The following is a 16,625-nucleotide window of genomic DNA, read 5'->3' on the forward strand; positions in this document are numbered from 1 at the left end:
AAGTATCGTGAACAAATGAATATTTTCATTTTCCTAATGTCGAAATTGCATTGTGCTCCAAAACCGTAGGTGTCTGGTGTACTACGTCTCATAAGCTAACAATTCAAAATAAATAGTAACCCCCGGTACTAGTTAAGACCATTGTGTTAGCAAAAAGGGTTACTGTGTTTGTATGGTGCTATGTAACTTGATAAAAATAAGCCTGCCACATGTGAAAATTTAGTAATCGCATGACGACAGCGATGCAGTCTGTTACAGGCACAGGCTGACCCAGGGCGGGCGGGGACCCGGTACAATGTCCTTTGTACAGAAGAGGACTGGACCCCCCCCCTCCCCAGGGCATTTTATAGTGTCAGCTGATTGATCACCATTTTAAAAAGAGAAAAAAAAAATAGAAAAGAGAAAGAGCAAGAGATAGGGAAAAAGAAAGAAGGAATTTTTGCTTGAATTAACAATATCATTTCCAAGTCCTCTGATTTCTCTCTGAACCGCCTGTGCTGCTGTAGAAACAAGACGCTCAGAGCTGCGAAAGGGCGGAGCACGCGTGTCAGGGACACTGGAGGCTCCGAGTGATGACGCGAAACTCACACGATGGAAGTCATCGCACAGGAGGCTCTTGGTGTGATCACCAATGCTTTTTAAGCTCCGTTTTCTCAAACATATTTATTTTAGGAATAAATTCTTTTCCAAACTTGTAGTGAAAATGATACAATTACTAGCAAGTTTTGAGTGTGTGTGTGTGTGTGTGTGTGTGTGTGTGTGTGTGTGTGTATTCAGAGGCATATATTAAATGAGCTGTTAAGACAGCGAATATTGAGTGTTAAAAGTAATTTCACCTAAAAGGAAACATACACACTCTCTCTCTCTCTCTTCAGCCTGTCATATCAGGTGTAAGTGGGTTTGAATCTTAGCTTATCCTTAATATGTGTTTGGAGCATATAATTTAATTTCTCTGATCTGGTACTCACCTGCAACATGTGCATAATTGTATATACCTTTTGGTATTTCATGAGGATTAAAATAATGTGTGTAAAATTCTTTGAGTGGTATTTAATATATAGTTGACGGCACTAACTTTTAGTGTTGTTACTGTTCCCTTAAGTGGAAGTGACCTGTCGTAATAAACCCTGTAGAAGGAAAGTCTGTTCATATTTTGAGAGAGGCAGAGCAAAATATCAGCACTTTGCAAAGGCTGAGTCATTTTTCACAGTGTCCCAAGTTATATATGATAACTAGAAACTTGACCTCATGAATTGTCGAGGTTTCTGTACATGTGCCCCAGGTCTTCAGGTTCCTGCTTCACATCTTTCTGCACAGCAGGCAACTTAAATTTGTATATTTAGAAACTAGATCATTACATGTGCTGTCACAAGGACATGCTAATTGAGAGGTAAGCTTCCCTACTACAGACAAAATCTGAGAAAGTGGGAGTGGACCAGGTCCATGCCATGTCACTTTAATCCATGGTGACCCCCACGGGCCAGTCTGTCGAAGACCCAGGGATGCTTGGCCTGTGGATGCCACGTGTGGAACCATGTTCCTCCAGAACGTGCCTCTTCCTGTGGGAAATAGCTAACAAAGGAGCCGCAGCCCACGGCTTGTTCGACACCTCACAACAGGAATTCTTCTGAGGGACAGAGCCAAAAGCTCTTTTGCCACAGAGCCCACAACGTGAGAAGATAAAGAGTTCATTTTATAGTAGCCTTTTCGTGAGTACCTCGAAGACACAGTTTTTTAGCTTTTCTTAAGAATGCCTGCTCTGGCTTCAGGGACTGGGAGGCCGAGTTAGAAACACCTGCAGGATTTGGGCTTTGGAGGGGCCGAGAAGGGGGCGCTCACTCTGGGTTGGGTGCCCTCAGGAAGCAGGGGCAGTTCTGCAGCTGTGTACCCCACTCAGTCAGCTCTAGGGGGGCAGACTGAAGCTGTGGTTGATGGAGAAGCAGCCATGTCATTAGCCAGAGATGGGACGTCTGGCATTCCGTGCCCGGGACGCTATTTGTGTTCTGTCGTGTGCCGACGTGATAGGGGTGGTGCCATTTTGTCCTGCTCTGTGACGGTCCAGAGGGGCCTGGTCTGGGATGACCTCCCATTGTTTATGTACAGGGAACACCACGGCCAAGCTGATAGGGCCAGGCCTGCCCTGGGTGTCAGCGGCTGCTTCTCTCTTTCCCAAACTTGAACACAAAGATACTTTAGGAGACAGAGAGAAATTTATTTATTACTGGATGCTCTTTAGTGTCCAAGGAAAATAGGTCAGACAGTGGTTTTTGCTGAAGTATTCATAGAAACCATTTTCATCTGGCTCGTCAACAGAATAGTTTTCTTGAGGCCCAGTTATTTCACAGGAACGGATATTGCCTGGGGTGCAGATTTGGGGTGATACTCTGATCTGTTGGTGGCAGTGGGACAGGAAATGGGGACACTCTGACTCAGCTCGAACCCCGGAGGGAAGGCAGCCACTGGGACCGGTGTGGAATGTGTCAGAATCAGAGCGTTCTTAGCCTGTTCTAACCCCAGACAACGCTGACACCTTCTGATTCCAGACAGTGTTTAGGCAGATTTGATTGAAATAATCCAAGACTGTGCACGTGGGTAGCACCCACTCTTTCCAGCTTTGTGTCAGTGACACGCAGTGTACTGAACGAGGCTGCAGGAGCCTTTGCTGATTTGCATAAATGTCATGGAACAAGCAGCCTCAGTCACCACCAGACACACCTGACAGCGGGCTTTGCAGGGTCTCATTTCTTCTGAGACAGGAGATAGTGGACGGCTTAACATCCGTTTGCTTGCTCATGGGGTAACTATACAGAGATAACACTCAACCTCTGTTGTTTTCTCCAGAGCAGTTCGATCAAAGGACTTTCTAGGCTGCCTTCTACTTACTTATGATGTTTCCAACTAGACCATTTTTTAAAAGCTTCATGGTAATGCAGAGTATTTTGGTTGTATACATACACATTTAAATTGCTGTTTCCTTGCCCGAATGGGGAGAGGAAGGTGGTGCAGCTGAGTGACTGAAAAGTGAATGAGAGGCGTGGCGAATGGCTCACTGTCACAGCAGCTGGGGACAGTGGGGCTTTTTTAGAGGGTCCAGCGGCAAAGCCAAGGCCTGGCTGCCCTGATCTCTTGCAGCCAAAGTAGTTTTGAATTTAGAAGTTCAGTCAAGTTGAGAAAGGCTTTCACACATAATTTATCTGAGTAATATCCTCATTTCTTCCATTTTTCAAAGAACTCATAAATTACCCTTATCATCAACTTATCACCCCAACAGCTTGTGTTGCCTGGAGACAGCGCTTCCCATCTCTGAACATGCTTAGAGGATCCTCGGTCAGAACTGTGGACTCTTTTTATTGGGTGGGAAAGTCCCTTACCTGCTGCTTCTCTTTGTTTGCATCTCTTTCTGCCTGCCTTTATGACACTGGTCTTTTCATTGCTAGTTGCATATGTAAGGAATAGCCAGGTATGAACCCTAAAATGTCCCTTTTAGAATGAAGTGCTGTCTGCTGACCACAATTCCCTGGGTCACCTGCCAAAAGAATACATTCTTAGGACACACTCGAGACCTGCTCATCACTTTTGGGAAGTTTTAGCAAGCTCCCAACTCTTTTTATGTGCGTGAGAGTTTACTTAGCACCATTGCTTCAGCACGTGGTCAGCAGGCATGGAGTTGAGTTATTTTGGAAAGAAGAGCCCCTCATTTCCATGATGTGTTAGGCTGTGTATTGGTTCATGCCGTGACATTTGTGTACATCCCGTGGCGGCAGCAGTGGCACGAAGTGGGAGCCTCCTTCTGTCTTCTCCTGCTCGGTGTCTGGACAGTCTCTCATGTCACCTCCAGAGTAACTCCCTGAGGGTACCCCAGTTTGGTAGAGGAGGAACTGCATGTAGGGAAGGTGCCGGAGAAATGAGAGACACTTCTCAGACTCGTCAACACATGACATGTTTTGTACCGTCCTCCCGTGGCAACTGGGTGTCGAGCTACCTGCTTGTCTTGCAAAGCTTCTGAGGTCCCTGCAGCGACATCTTCTGCTCAGACACCCCAGCTCTTTCCCCCTCCATCAGTGCCTCATATTCTGCGAAGTGCTCACTCGAATCTGAGGGAACACATATTGGGGGTTCCTTCCTGGTGGGATGTCTCTGTCCATCCTTTGCTTCCATTACCATAGATTGTGTGATATGTGGGTGCAGATGTTTCTTTCCCTCCATACAGAGGTTGAACTGGACTTTGAAAATCCATCAAAATGAATGAAAACGAAATGAGCCAACAGCTACCTTCGGGTGGCTTATTAAATTCAGTGAGCGTAAATCGTTGATTCTGCTCTCAGAAGTTTGGTCTAAGTAGTCTGGAGGAACGGTTTATGGGACAGCCAGGCGCCGCTCATGGAAGATTCTTTTTCACACACTCTTTTCTGAGGTGTTTCTGGTTTCTTTCTCCTGGATAAAGTTTCTAAGAGACAAGTGACTGCATACTGAGCTAGTTTAAACTATTGGTCACTGCCGTGCCCTGATTCAGAACACACTGAATTACAAACACGCCACAGCTTTACTCTTTCCTGCTTGTTTCTCTTCCAATCCCCGCTGCTGGCAGAGACAAAGCCACTGCCTGGTTTGGTCTCAGTGGGCACTGGCTCACTCATCACAACAGATACACGTGCCATCGACACTTCCTGTTACTCACAAGGGCAGAGCGGGAATTGCTATCGGATGAGACAACCTTCTGGTAGAAAAAAATGACTTTATGCACCTGAGACCAAGTCAGTGAGATAAGTATTTCTGTTCCTTGAAATTCATTAATTCCTGCCAACCATTTAGGGAGGGTCACGTTTTAAAAGGTGGAGGGAAGACAGAAGACAGTGCTCTGGTTAATGATACGCCCAAACCTGGTGAGCTTCTCCTCGCCCATCAGACCTGCTTTTACTCATGTTGCTCTGGGAACTCACGGACAGTCATGTCCTACCCACTGAGGTGTGTTTGTGCTCATTAAGACGAAGACCTTGGTTCCTGGCATTTGCTTAATGAGCTTCAATTTCTAAGAATCAGCTTATTACACTCGGTTTAATTTAGGTGCTTCCTCCCAACATACAGGGAAGCTCCTTTGATTCCGCAGTTCCGTGCGGTTTGCTAGCTTACAGAAGCTGCTATGGCTTTGCTGGGCTGAAAGTCTGTGATGGACGTGGTTGTGGAGTTTATCACGTACCTGAGCAGACATCTCTACCCAAGAAAAAGTCATGAGCAACCCAGAGAAATAGTGTAAGTGTTATGTGAAACGTACAAGTGTTGAAAGTAATGCGTGTGATGTTGTGTGTTGCCCAAGATAAATTCTGCAGGAGCCTGGGAAGGGCTAGAGGTCGGTGAGTTTGTTAAAACATCTGGCCCTATGGGCAGCCCAGCGGGAGCGGGAACCTTGGATCCTGGCTCCTTGAGTATGAAGGAGAGGGCGACAGCCTGCCGTTTGGACGCGTCACCTTAGAGGAGGAGACCACGGGCTTGTCCTTCACAGGTGTAAGTGAGGGGAGTTCTGCCATGTCCTCATGCCCGGCCCTGCTCAGGTCCATGCCCAGGTTTCCATCTGTTTGGGGGTTTGCTCTGTCCTCCTCCAGCACAAATCTTCCCAGTCACTCATCTTAACGGTGAAATCCTGCCCATTTATGTTTGTGTTTATAAGTTGTCTCTCTAGTCAATAGTAAATTCCAATAAATGAGCCTTCAAATTTGCAAGGTGTCTCAATCCAGTCACACTTTTTGGAATTAAGCAAATAATTAAACCTTTGCCTTTACCTAGGGAGATACTGGTGTGGACAACCCAGGACTGTAGTTCTCTAGAATTCTTGTACAGGAGCTCAGAAGACTGCATATTGGGCGGCAGCTTTTCTCATTGTTTGGTGGTGTGTGTTACACGTCAGCCCACTCCGCGTGCTGGCTGGCTTTTTAGTTTGCTGGGTGTTCCGGAGCCTTCACGTGCAGTCCATGGCTTTCCCCTCCTCTACTTGCTGCTCTGCCCTCGGGGTTCTGCATGGCCTTTGTCCATTGTCACTGGCAGGCAGAGTGACTGCTGGCCAATCCTTGTACCTCCTCTTAATCTCTGGCCGCCTCGACTTCTTTCCCATAAACTAAGGACAGTTACAGCCACTGCCCTTCAGAGAACACTCAAGGTAAAAGAGAAGACGCGAGGGCCTGTTTTAGAAGTAAAACTAAGGAAACAGAAATAAGTGTTAGAATCTGTGTTGATTTTGGGAGTCTGAAGAAGTTAAAAATGGATGGTGGGCCATCTTGGGTGTCTCACCAAGTACTGGTAACTGATGTCTTTGATACATAGATTCATGCGATAATGTTCACAGCATTCTTAACAACAAATATTTCTGTCTGGTAAAGTGAGCCAGTTTAGGTGTTCTAACTTAAAAACAAGACTGAAGTCTTTTTAAAATTGAAACATTATGACAATTATCTATGAGAAATTTGGTATTTTCTGAGTCGAGATTTCAGTTCCCTTTTGGTATAATGCTTGTCCCCAAAGATTCCTTTGTCAGGTTTCTAAGTGTTTGCCCTGAATTCAGAAGGCTGGTGGCAGGATGCCGTTGTGTGGTTGTAATCATGGCGTGGGGTGGGGAAGGGTGGTGGCAATAGACATAAAGTAAACCAACATTTTAAAGTAAAAATCAGGAAGGAAAACCAACAAGGAACTGGAGTAAGTACGGCCCTCCACGCAGTTGGAACCCCTGGACTACTGACTGTACTGCTTGCTGACATCAGCACCGGTGCCTGCTGCACTTTCTCACCTTCAGTCCATCTGTGGTAGGTGTGACCAGCTGGCGTGACTGTCGTGCTTTCCACATTGTCGACAGTAATTGATTTCAGTGTCTTCATCAAGTTCAAAGACGAGGTGTGCATGTGAATTTGGAATGTGTGTTGTCGGCATGAACCATACTCAGCATGCCGCATAATTGTCTGTGTGACTTGGGCTAAGCAATGTCACCATTGTGTGGGACACTTGCTCGGAACTCACATTGAAATGGCCACTGACTCGACTCTCCGAGCAGCCATGGGGAGTCTCTGTTGTGCCTCACACGAGGAGGAAGGCCAGGACCACCATGTGGTGTGACCCTCCTCTGTCCCAGCACTTGCTTGTAGCTGTGGGCCACGTGGCACGTGACGGATGTGATGTGTGCCTGTGACAGAGTTCGGGGTCGCAGTGATGCTTGGAAATCTCCTGAAGGGAAGCTGTTCCGCCTCTCAGGGTGGTCGTCAGCTGCCACCTCTGTGGACAGTCTGGGTGCTGCTCCATCCTGATGATACTGTTTTGTCCTGCGTGGGGCCTGGTGGGGATGAGACTGAGGAATTGTCCGCTAGAGTCTCCTCTTGTGCCCCTTTCAGGGGGCGCACACACCAGTCTGTGTCCCACAGGACAAACAGACATGTTCTCAGGTGTCTCTGCACAGCAGAGCTTCTGTGCGGGTTTCAAGATACTGTGGTTGAGTGATAATTTTGAACAAATACATCTGGTTCTAGAGCAGCATTTATGCTACAGAGCACACTCCCAAGCTGTCCAAGGGATTTGGTTCTCCCTACAACACACAGACAAAATGAGACAAGTGACAGGCATAAAGGAAGTGCAAGTGTAAAACTCTTTCTTGAGAATTTTGTGTTAGTACTTGGAGAATTCAGGAATTGGCAACACTTTCCTTATAGCCTATGATTTGGCTTAGTGACTAGGAAAAGACTTACCGTGAATTACCCATTCATTTTCATAATTTTAGGCTGTTTTGAAAGCCACATTTGAGTAGCGTTAATAAAGAGCTGGTAAGTTACATTACTATTCTCTGCTCTGAGACCGTGTGTCCTGTGAGGTTTTGAGCTGAGCCGCGCCTGGGTTTTGGGTGGAATTCTCAGCTAAGCTGCTTAGGGCACAGGGCCAGTCTGGCCACCACTGCCCACACCAGCCCGTTCTCTTCACTGGTCTCCAAGGCACGCCTTCATCCTTAGCGCCAGAGGGCAGCTAATGAAAGGGAGGCAAGGTGTGCCAATCCCCGCCAGTTACCAAAACAAACGCAATTTACAAAATAAAAAATGGATATTCTGTTGGCACATTGATGTGCTGAGGTTTTCCCCTCACTGCTAATCCTTCAATATGACAGACATTCTGATCCTTTGTGGAAGGTCCATATGCCCAGTGATAATAGTCAGACAATGAAAGTAAGATGGAGGTTTTCTATGGCTTTATGAAGTTTGCCTATATCAAATTTGTTTGAATAAATTATGTTTTATTCAATAAGCTGAACATTTTAATTATCAAAAAGTTTTTCGTTAGGAAAAGTACTTCACCTCATCGGACAACATTTCACAGTAATTTCAATACTGAGCACTGGTTGGTGTATTGAGAGCTCACCTTGTGTGTGAGTCATGCTGCTGGGTCCTGTGCAGATTAGCTAAGTGCATCTCCACAGTCATCTGGGGGTCGGTTCGATGTTGTCCCCATCTTAAAGATGCCCCCATGTTGACATCTAGAGGGATTGAAAACCTTCCCCATGGACCCCACGCAGTTACTAAATGACCGATGCTGGTGTTACCCCTAAGTGACCATCTGCCTGTCAGTGACCCCTGGGCTATGCGGGTAGAACAACGTTTTAAACAGTTCAAATGGGATTAGGATTTCAGGAGTAGAGGTTTCTTTATGTCCAAACCCATTGCATCATATGCCTTTGCTGTTTGGTCAGTGAATCTAAAAAGCTATTTTGATTTATTTTTTCCCCAAATACAGTTGAAAACAGAAGTATAAATCCAAACAAGAAAATGTTTTTATGTAGTTGTTGACTAAAGGTAGCAGATGTGCTCCTGACACGTGAGCCAGTGGGAGCTTTCAGTCTCAGCATGGACACTGGAGAGTGGAGCTTTGTACACTCAACCCGTCTGCGCTTCAGCTGTTTCTATGGGATGGCTGACACCCTTCACCCAGCCCCCCCCGAATGAACGGGTGTTTGTGAGTTCGTTCAGAAGGTCACTGATCTGTCAGGGCTCCCCAAGCTCATTACACAGCAGGGACCTGTTTCCACTTCTTGGGGAAGCAGTGCGATTGGGCGAGCACCTGGGGCAGTGAGGTGTCCACCGAGGAACCTGCCCTCGAGACTCCTTCTGAGTGGGTGGGGTCTGTTCTTCTGGAAAGTCTTCCTGGGCTGCGGCCAGGTTGCCTCCACACCTGATTCGTGAGGGTAGTCCTTGGGCGGCAGGCACAGCTGTGGGTGGCTTGGGGCGTGCCCTGCGTATCGACTGCGCACAGGACCAGTGTTAGAATGGAGTGCAGTGGAAAAGTGAAGTTCCTCTCCTGGTGCTTCTCTCTGATAATGATTTTAAGGGATGATTATTTCTTAAAAATTTTATTTGTAATTTATCCACCTGCAAAGACCACGAGCTGAAGGGAAGTGTTTTTCCTTTGCAGAGCAATTCATTTTTCTTTTCAAAAATGGTATAGGACAGTCTTTTGGTAGGTGGCCTATGAAACAATGTCAGGAGTTTGGGAAATATTCTATACACACATACACACCCATTAAGGTGATTCTGAGTTTCAGATGTGATACTGTTGGAAGTGACTTAGAAACTTTTGGAATATTTTTTTAACAGGATTTATTGGGGAACAGTGTGTACGTCCAGGATTTTTTTCCAAGTCAAGTTGTCCTTTCAATCGTAGTTGTGGAGGGTGCAGCTCAGCTCCAGGTCCAGTTGCCATTGTTAGTTGCAGGGGGCGCAGCCCACCATCCCTTGCAGGAGTCGAACTGGCAACCTTGTGGTTGAGAGCCCGCGCTCCAACCAACTGAGCCATCTGGCCACCGGGGGCTGAGCGGCAGCTCATTGACTTCATTCTAGTTGCGGAGGGCGCAGCTCTCTGGCCCTTGTGGGAATCAAACCAGCAGTCCCGTTACCCAGAGTTCGCGCTCTAACCAACTGAGCCACCTGTCCGCCCGGAAACTTTTAGATTTTTTGAAGGTAGTTGTAATCATGCTCTGATCCCCAGTTGCCTAGATGTCTGCAGTATCTTCATTATTCTATTGTCATAGAAAGTTTCTATAATGAACTATCCTCATTCTGAAAACCTAGTGCCATGCCATGTGCAGGTTTCAAATTCTCGTCTAAAGCTGGGCTATTAAGTTGGAAGTGATAACTGAATAGTTGAACTTCCAAATATTCAAACAGCTCCCCTCCCCCTGAGGTGGGTTTGGCCATTTTTATCTGTGTCAGGTTCTCTGATGGTGGTGTCACAGTCCAACCCGGAGGTCAAGGGTCATGTGGAAACTGTCATGATGTAGCCGCATCTAGAACTCAAATATCACATATATTTCAGTCTAATACTTTAAAAAAACTAATATTCGTGTGCATTTTGAAATTTTTCCTGTTCAGAATAGTGTCTCAATGTCTCAAGGTCATCTCAAGGTGGTCAGTGATCATTGTGTTTGGAACTCATGTTCTCTATTTGCTGGCTATTTGCTCTCTGCATATTATGTCTGTATATTAATTGCCCTGTCATAGTGCCCTTCTCAGCACCCCCATGGGCCTTGTTGAGATTATTCAGGACTACGTGATTGGAAGAAGTGAACAGTTATGAATAGTCAATAAACTGAGAATATGTATGTGGTCCAACATGGAACTCCTAGAAAGTTTCGATGCAGATAATTACATCACAGGGTGAGAAACTGAGGCAGATGTGGCTGGCTGTGTCTTTCAATATGCTGAATATTCCAGGATGTTAGAATGACCCCTGGTTTCTTTTTGGTGGCAGCTGTCTAGTACACATTCATGTACTATTTGTCCAGTGATTTCAAGGCTGTAGAGCTCAGATTAATATTTTGCCTTTTCTTTTCATAGTATAAATTTGATTTTTTCCCCCAGGCCTACACAGACAGGTAATTATGTCTGTCAACCCTAAAGTGACTTTGAGGAAATGAGGTGCTTGTACCAATTTAGGTAAAAGATGAGAAGTGTTTGTGTTATAGCTGACCAAAATTCAAGTTCTGTAGTGTAACATTTACGTGAAATCTAAAATTCTGAAGTTGAATGTGAAATTTACTAGGAATATGTCCAGTGGAATATATGTATGAAATTATTCACGAATAGTGTGTATAACAAACATTATCTTTGTGTATTACCAAACGATAGCTACAAATTCGCAAAATCTGCCGTGTTTCCTAACGGACAGCATTGGGTTATTACTTAGTAAAGGCTTTCAAGCTCTACCTGCAGCCAGTACTGCAGATAAAACGCTTTCTGATAATAGTGAATATTAAAATAATCCTGGGAAGGGTGACTTCAGCATTGCTCTCTCAGAAAATGTGCTGTAGTTCTTGAATTCACTTTTTCCAATCGGGACTAGCCTAGATGTCTATCTTTTCTTTTCTTTTTTTTTTTTTAAGGGAAACAGTGTGTACTTCCAGGATTTTTTCAAAGTCAATTTGTTGTCCTTTCAATCATAGTTGTGGAGAGAGTAGCTCAGCTCTAGGTCCAGTTGCCATTGTTAGTTGCAGGGGGCGCAGCCCACCATCCCTTGCGGGACTCGAGGAATTGAACTGGCAACCTTGTGGTTGAGAGCCCACTGGCCCATGTCGGAATCGAACCGGCAGACTTCGGAGTTAGGAGCACGGAGCTCTAACCGCCTGAGCCACCGGGCTGGCTCCCTAGATGTATTTCTATAATGATGCAGATATGTCTTTTTCCATTGTAAAAATAATTGCTTTTGCCACAATCAGAAACCATTTTTTTGTGTGCTGGTTTGCCTATTTTTGTGTGACCACTTCCTCAGGGGGGAAGATGGAAGACCAAATGGACTCAAATAATAATATACATCTATGACATTAATTACAGATTATTTTCATTTGCTGGCAGTTATAAATCGGTCTTTTTAAAAAAAAATGATTTAAATACTTTTATTGTTCTTTACAAGCCAAAATTCATTATCAACTAGCTGAGGGTTCCATTTAATCACAAGTAAATATAGTACAGCAATTACAAGCATCAAAGAAAGATCAAGCTTCAAACAGAGGCCCATAAAAAATTTCTGATGGTGAAAAGTTAATATACTCTAAAGAAGACTCTCAAAATAATTTTGGCAAAAATCATTCCATTGTTGAATTTTAAAATAATTTCAGTATGTGTCTTTATGAATATTGCTGATGGGTTTAATTATGGATTTTAATAAACAAAGTTGTGTTTTTTGCCTGTAAATATCAATAAAATATGTATTTTCATTTATAATCGATATAAATCAATAATTAGTATTTTTCTATGGTTAGACTATCACCAGTGTGGAGTAATACAACAATTGATCTAAGAAGAGTAAATCATGAGCCTTTGTAAAACATGAATAAAACTAAAAAGATCATTTACTAAAGCATCTACATCAGATCATTCCATTCCACGCTGGGTCCACCTAAATAGGTCTTTTTAATATTAAAAATTTTTTAATTCTTGAGAATTAACAGTAAGTATGGAAATCAAAGAGCTGAATATTGGAGACTATTTTTGTCTCAGATAAAAATAGTTACATGTTTTAAAATTATGAAACTCAGCTCAATGCACATGGGAAAGTGAGGCTCAAAAATAAATTTCTGGGCTGTTTTTAGTAGCCCTTAAGTTAATTCTTGCTAATATTCAACTACATGCATTTGAATTGGTTTAGGTTGCAATGAGAAAAATACATTTTTGTTTCTTTATTTCATTTGAAATTAAGAATTTCATTTGAAATTAAGAAAGCTCACCACTCAGCTAATTTTAATATAATGTTTTATTTTGGGTTGACCTAAAGCATTAAACTGAAATTTGATTTTTCTCATAAACACACACACACACACACACAGACAAAAACAGTTTTTGTTTTTTTCCCCCAATAGGTATATGTACAAGTGGCTTTCCTGCCTTTGGAAGTCATTTTTGGAACTTTTAGTAGCACGGTCCAGTTTAAACTGTATTGCTTTTTGGTGTTGAAGATGTACGCTACTTACCTGGGAGAAATTTACCTCGATAATTCTTTAGGCACATGAAGCCCTTTGGCGTTTGATAGGACGTAAGCACATTTGGCTGCAAGCCTAACAGTAGAAAGAGGTCCCCTCCACTTACCTCATCGCCTGTACATGAAGCTCCCGCAAGAACAGTCTGACTCAGGCTGGCAGCATTGTGGGCCTGTTTGAATCGCTGTCCCGGTGCGGGTACCAGTTGTGTGAGCACATACCTAACAGCAGGTGGTGCAGGCAGCATCCAGCCAGGGGTTCCACATCACACAGTGGCACGCGGCCACCTGTTGTTCCTGTGGCAGAAACCCCCACGCCCCACCTGCCAGCCCCGCTTCCCCACCGAGGAGCTCGGTCTGTGGTGATGTCCTTGCGACGGATGCTGCTGACCCGCTCACGGCCCCTCCCCCACCCCGAGGAAATTCAAACTATTGTGAAATTTATGGCCTTGGATGGTTCTTTTAGAAGTAAACTAACTTTTATTTTTCAATCTAAGTCATGAATTGACAATTTTCTTGTGCATTTGTAGAACCTCTAACAAAAAACTTTAGAATTTAAATGTAAACAGGTATAGTATTTCTCAGATGCTGCAGAAACATATCAGTATCACCTGTCCTATGTGTATAATAAAGAATTATGATTTTGTTATTGCAAAAATGTACATGCTTATGTGCTCTCTCACTCTCATGGACGTGCTTGCATGCAGGTGACTAATGTGTGATTTATGCTAGTTTTCGTTAAGAGCATAAACTTTTAGTAGAGCTGCAAGTAACTTAAAATGGAGCTGACATGAGTTTAAAACTTCCAAGTCCAAATGTCTTATTTTATATGAGGAAACTGAGACCCGGAGGAGTCCAGCATGGCCCAAAACACGTTCGTGTTCATGGCAGACGTGGGTCTAGACCTGGTTTTCCTGTTGCTTAGAGGCCACCTTGGAGGGCAGTGGAAGCCTGGCCATGGAAAGGGGCATTTGATGTGGGTTTGAGGGGTGCAGCTTTAGAAGTGCCTGATATCTGCCGTACGAAGGAGACGTGGCGAGCTTGCAGCGAGGACAGGCCGTGCCTCTCACCCTGTGTAGCAGGTCTCCATCTGCTAGGTCGTTCTGCAGAAGCTGCCTCCCTGGTATCTACTAATGACACACTTCCCGACAGTGTGCACTGGTGCTGGCTCCCAAACCAGGGCTTTCCTGGCTGTGATTTGTGACAGGCACTCTAGTCGTTACTCTGGTGTCGGCCGGGGTTCACGTATATATTTTATGAGACCTTAAGACCTTTTTAAAGTAGTAATTTAAAACAAACTAAAAAGGTAGTTGAAGTGAAACATTACATGGAAACTATCTGTGGAGTTGTTGAAACATTAGCACACATGAGTCTTATAAAGCTGCTTGGTTTGACCTAGTCCATTACAGCTTCAGTATTCAGTCCCATCCTACCTTGGTTCATGTTGTCCCCCAACACGCACACATGCATATGCACACATATGCACACACGTGCATGCACACACATGAACACACGTGCACGCACACACACGTGCACACACAGGCACGCACACACACACACACACACACACACACTTTTTGAAGTTTTGTAAGCTGCTCCAGGGGCTACTGGACTCATTCTAAGTGCTTCAAGTTCCGTCCCTGTGGACCTCTTACTAGGAGGGGTTCTTGGTTCCTGGTGAAGTGCCCTGTACTCATCCAGTAGTCATTAATTCTTCACTTGGCACGTTTACTGAGCGCCTCTTAATAGCTGGACACTGCTGTGCAAAACACAACAATGGGGGAGACATGTCCTGTCCCCCTCAGCAAATAGATGATTGTGGTAGTAGCTGACAACTGCAATGATGGGCGTGTACACAGCCCACCTTAGGGACACAGAGGAAGCCAAGCAAGAACTCCTGCAAGTTGTGACGACTGAGCTGCCATAAGTTGTGACGAGTGAGCTGTCAGTCATAACGAGTGAGCTGTCAGTCATGACAAGTGAGCTGTCAGTCATGACGAGTGAGCTGTCAGCCATGACGAGTGAGCTGTCAGCCATGATGAGTGAGCTGTCAGTCATGATGAGTGAGCTGTCAGTCATGACGAGTGAGCTGTCAGTCATGACAAGTGAGCTGTCAGCCATGACGAGTGAGCTGTCAGCCATGATGAGTGAGCTGTCAGTCATGACGAGTGAGCTGTCAGTCATGAGGTCCGAACTAAGATGTGGTGACTGAGCTGAGCATTCAAGGGTACAGAAGGGTACATGGGCGTGGACCAGGCTCAGGTGACAGAAGCATGTCCGATAGGAGGTGAGCGTGGCGTGTGGTGGGGAAGCCCCCACACACCCTGGGAAGAGGAGCGTGTGCGGGGATCCGTGAAGCCTGGAACTGGACCACGTGCTGTGACGTGTGCCAGGTATGTCCCTTTGGGCAGGCAGCTTACCTTCCTCATGTGTAACAGCTGACGTGGCTCTGGGAGCTGCCTAACGGGCTTCGTGAGGATGAGGGGAGTCAGCAATGTGCAGCGCTCGGAACAGGACCGGGCAGTGTGAGCACCGCGTCTGAGTTCTGGCCCTAACCATGGACTGAAGGGCGGGATGTGATAAACAACACCGACGGCCTGGACAGAGAGGTCACTGACCTCGTGTTACCGAGCGGCTGAAGAGGACACTTGGAAAGGCTGGCCGCAGGGGCCACACAGCCAGCTCCATTTTTTCCATCCCTGGAGATTGCAGATGTCTGGAGACATCTTATTTTGGGAGCTCTGATGCTGGGGACATGTGCTGAGCAGTGAACTGGGACGCAGTGGTTGGTGTGGGCAGCAAGGAGCCGGCAAAGTTAGTGCCATCAGGCTGCTGAGTGGACATGGGCTGCGGTGCAGGGGGAAGAGCCAGAGGCCAACATGGCTCCTGGGGCCCAGTTCGGTGGGAGGTGGCAGCGTGTTGGCAGTGGCAGAGGAGCAGCCTTGGAGCGGCAGGCTGGAGGTTTCTGTGTGGCATGCAGGTGGAAAAGTCCAGTAATGGGGGAGGTCAGGACAGGTATACTCGCAGTCTTAGGAACCACGAGCATGGTGAGGTTGAGAGCGTGAGAATGAATGAAGTCGCCCGCCGGTGGAGGGCAGAGCCTTGGAGTGACGCCCCTGGTTACAGGGAAGGCTGAGGGACAGGGCCTCAGGGTGGAGACAGCACAAGGAGACGGAGAGCTTGGAGGAGGATGGGGCAAGGACACGCCGGCCTCTTGCCTCCAGGCATGCATCCCACACGGAACGCCAGGCTCAGGTTCTGACAGGTGTCCCTCCAAGGCTGCACGTCACACGTGGCAGCCCCAAGCGTGAGTCAAAGGCTGCCGGCCTGGCTCCCAGCCCTTCTCCCAGCTTCGTAGCCACAGTGAAAAGAGCTTGCCTAGTCCCATGTTTCTCACCGGTTGGGTGGACCGAGCTTGCTTTTCTGTCGCACTGGTCACAGAATCGCTGTTTCTGGGGCCACTCAGCAATGCCAGTCGGTTTTCTAAGCCGTTACGAGTCTGTCGGGGTCCTGTGGCAAACAAAATGAAAGAGATGATTTGGCCAACTATTTCCAAAGCAAAGCAAACCGTTGCTCTATATCTCATTTTTACTTCTTTTCCTTCAAAGTTCCCCGAGTGCTGGAAACATGTGAACTTTACA

General features: G+C 45.9%; 1 protein-coding gene across 15 annotated transcripts in view; it reads left to right on the forward strand.

Moving 5' to 3' along the window:
• Positions 1-16,625, forward strand: part of ANK2 (ankyrin 2) — a 360,143-nt gene that overhangs the window by 125,459 nt on the left and 218,059 nt on the right. The window lies entirely within an intron of this gene.

This window comes from Rhinolophus sinicus, linkage group LG07, assembly GCF_036562045.2.
Source record: "Rhinolophus sinicus isolate RSC01 linkage group LG07, ASM3656204v1, whole genome shotgun sequence".
NCBI lineage: Eukaryota > Metazoa > Chordata > Mammalia > Chiroptera > Rhinolophidae > Rhinolophus > Rhinolophus sinicus.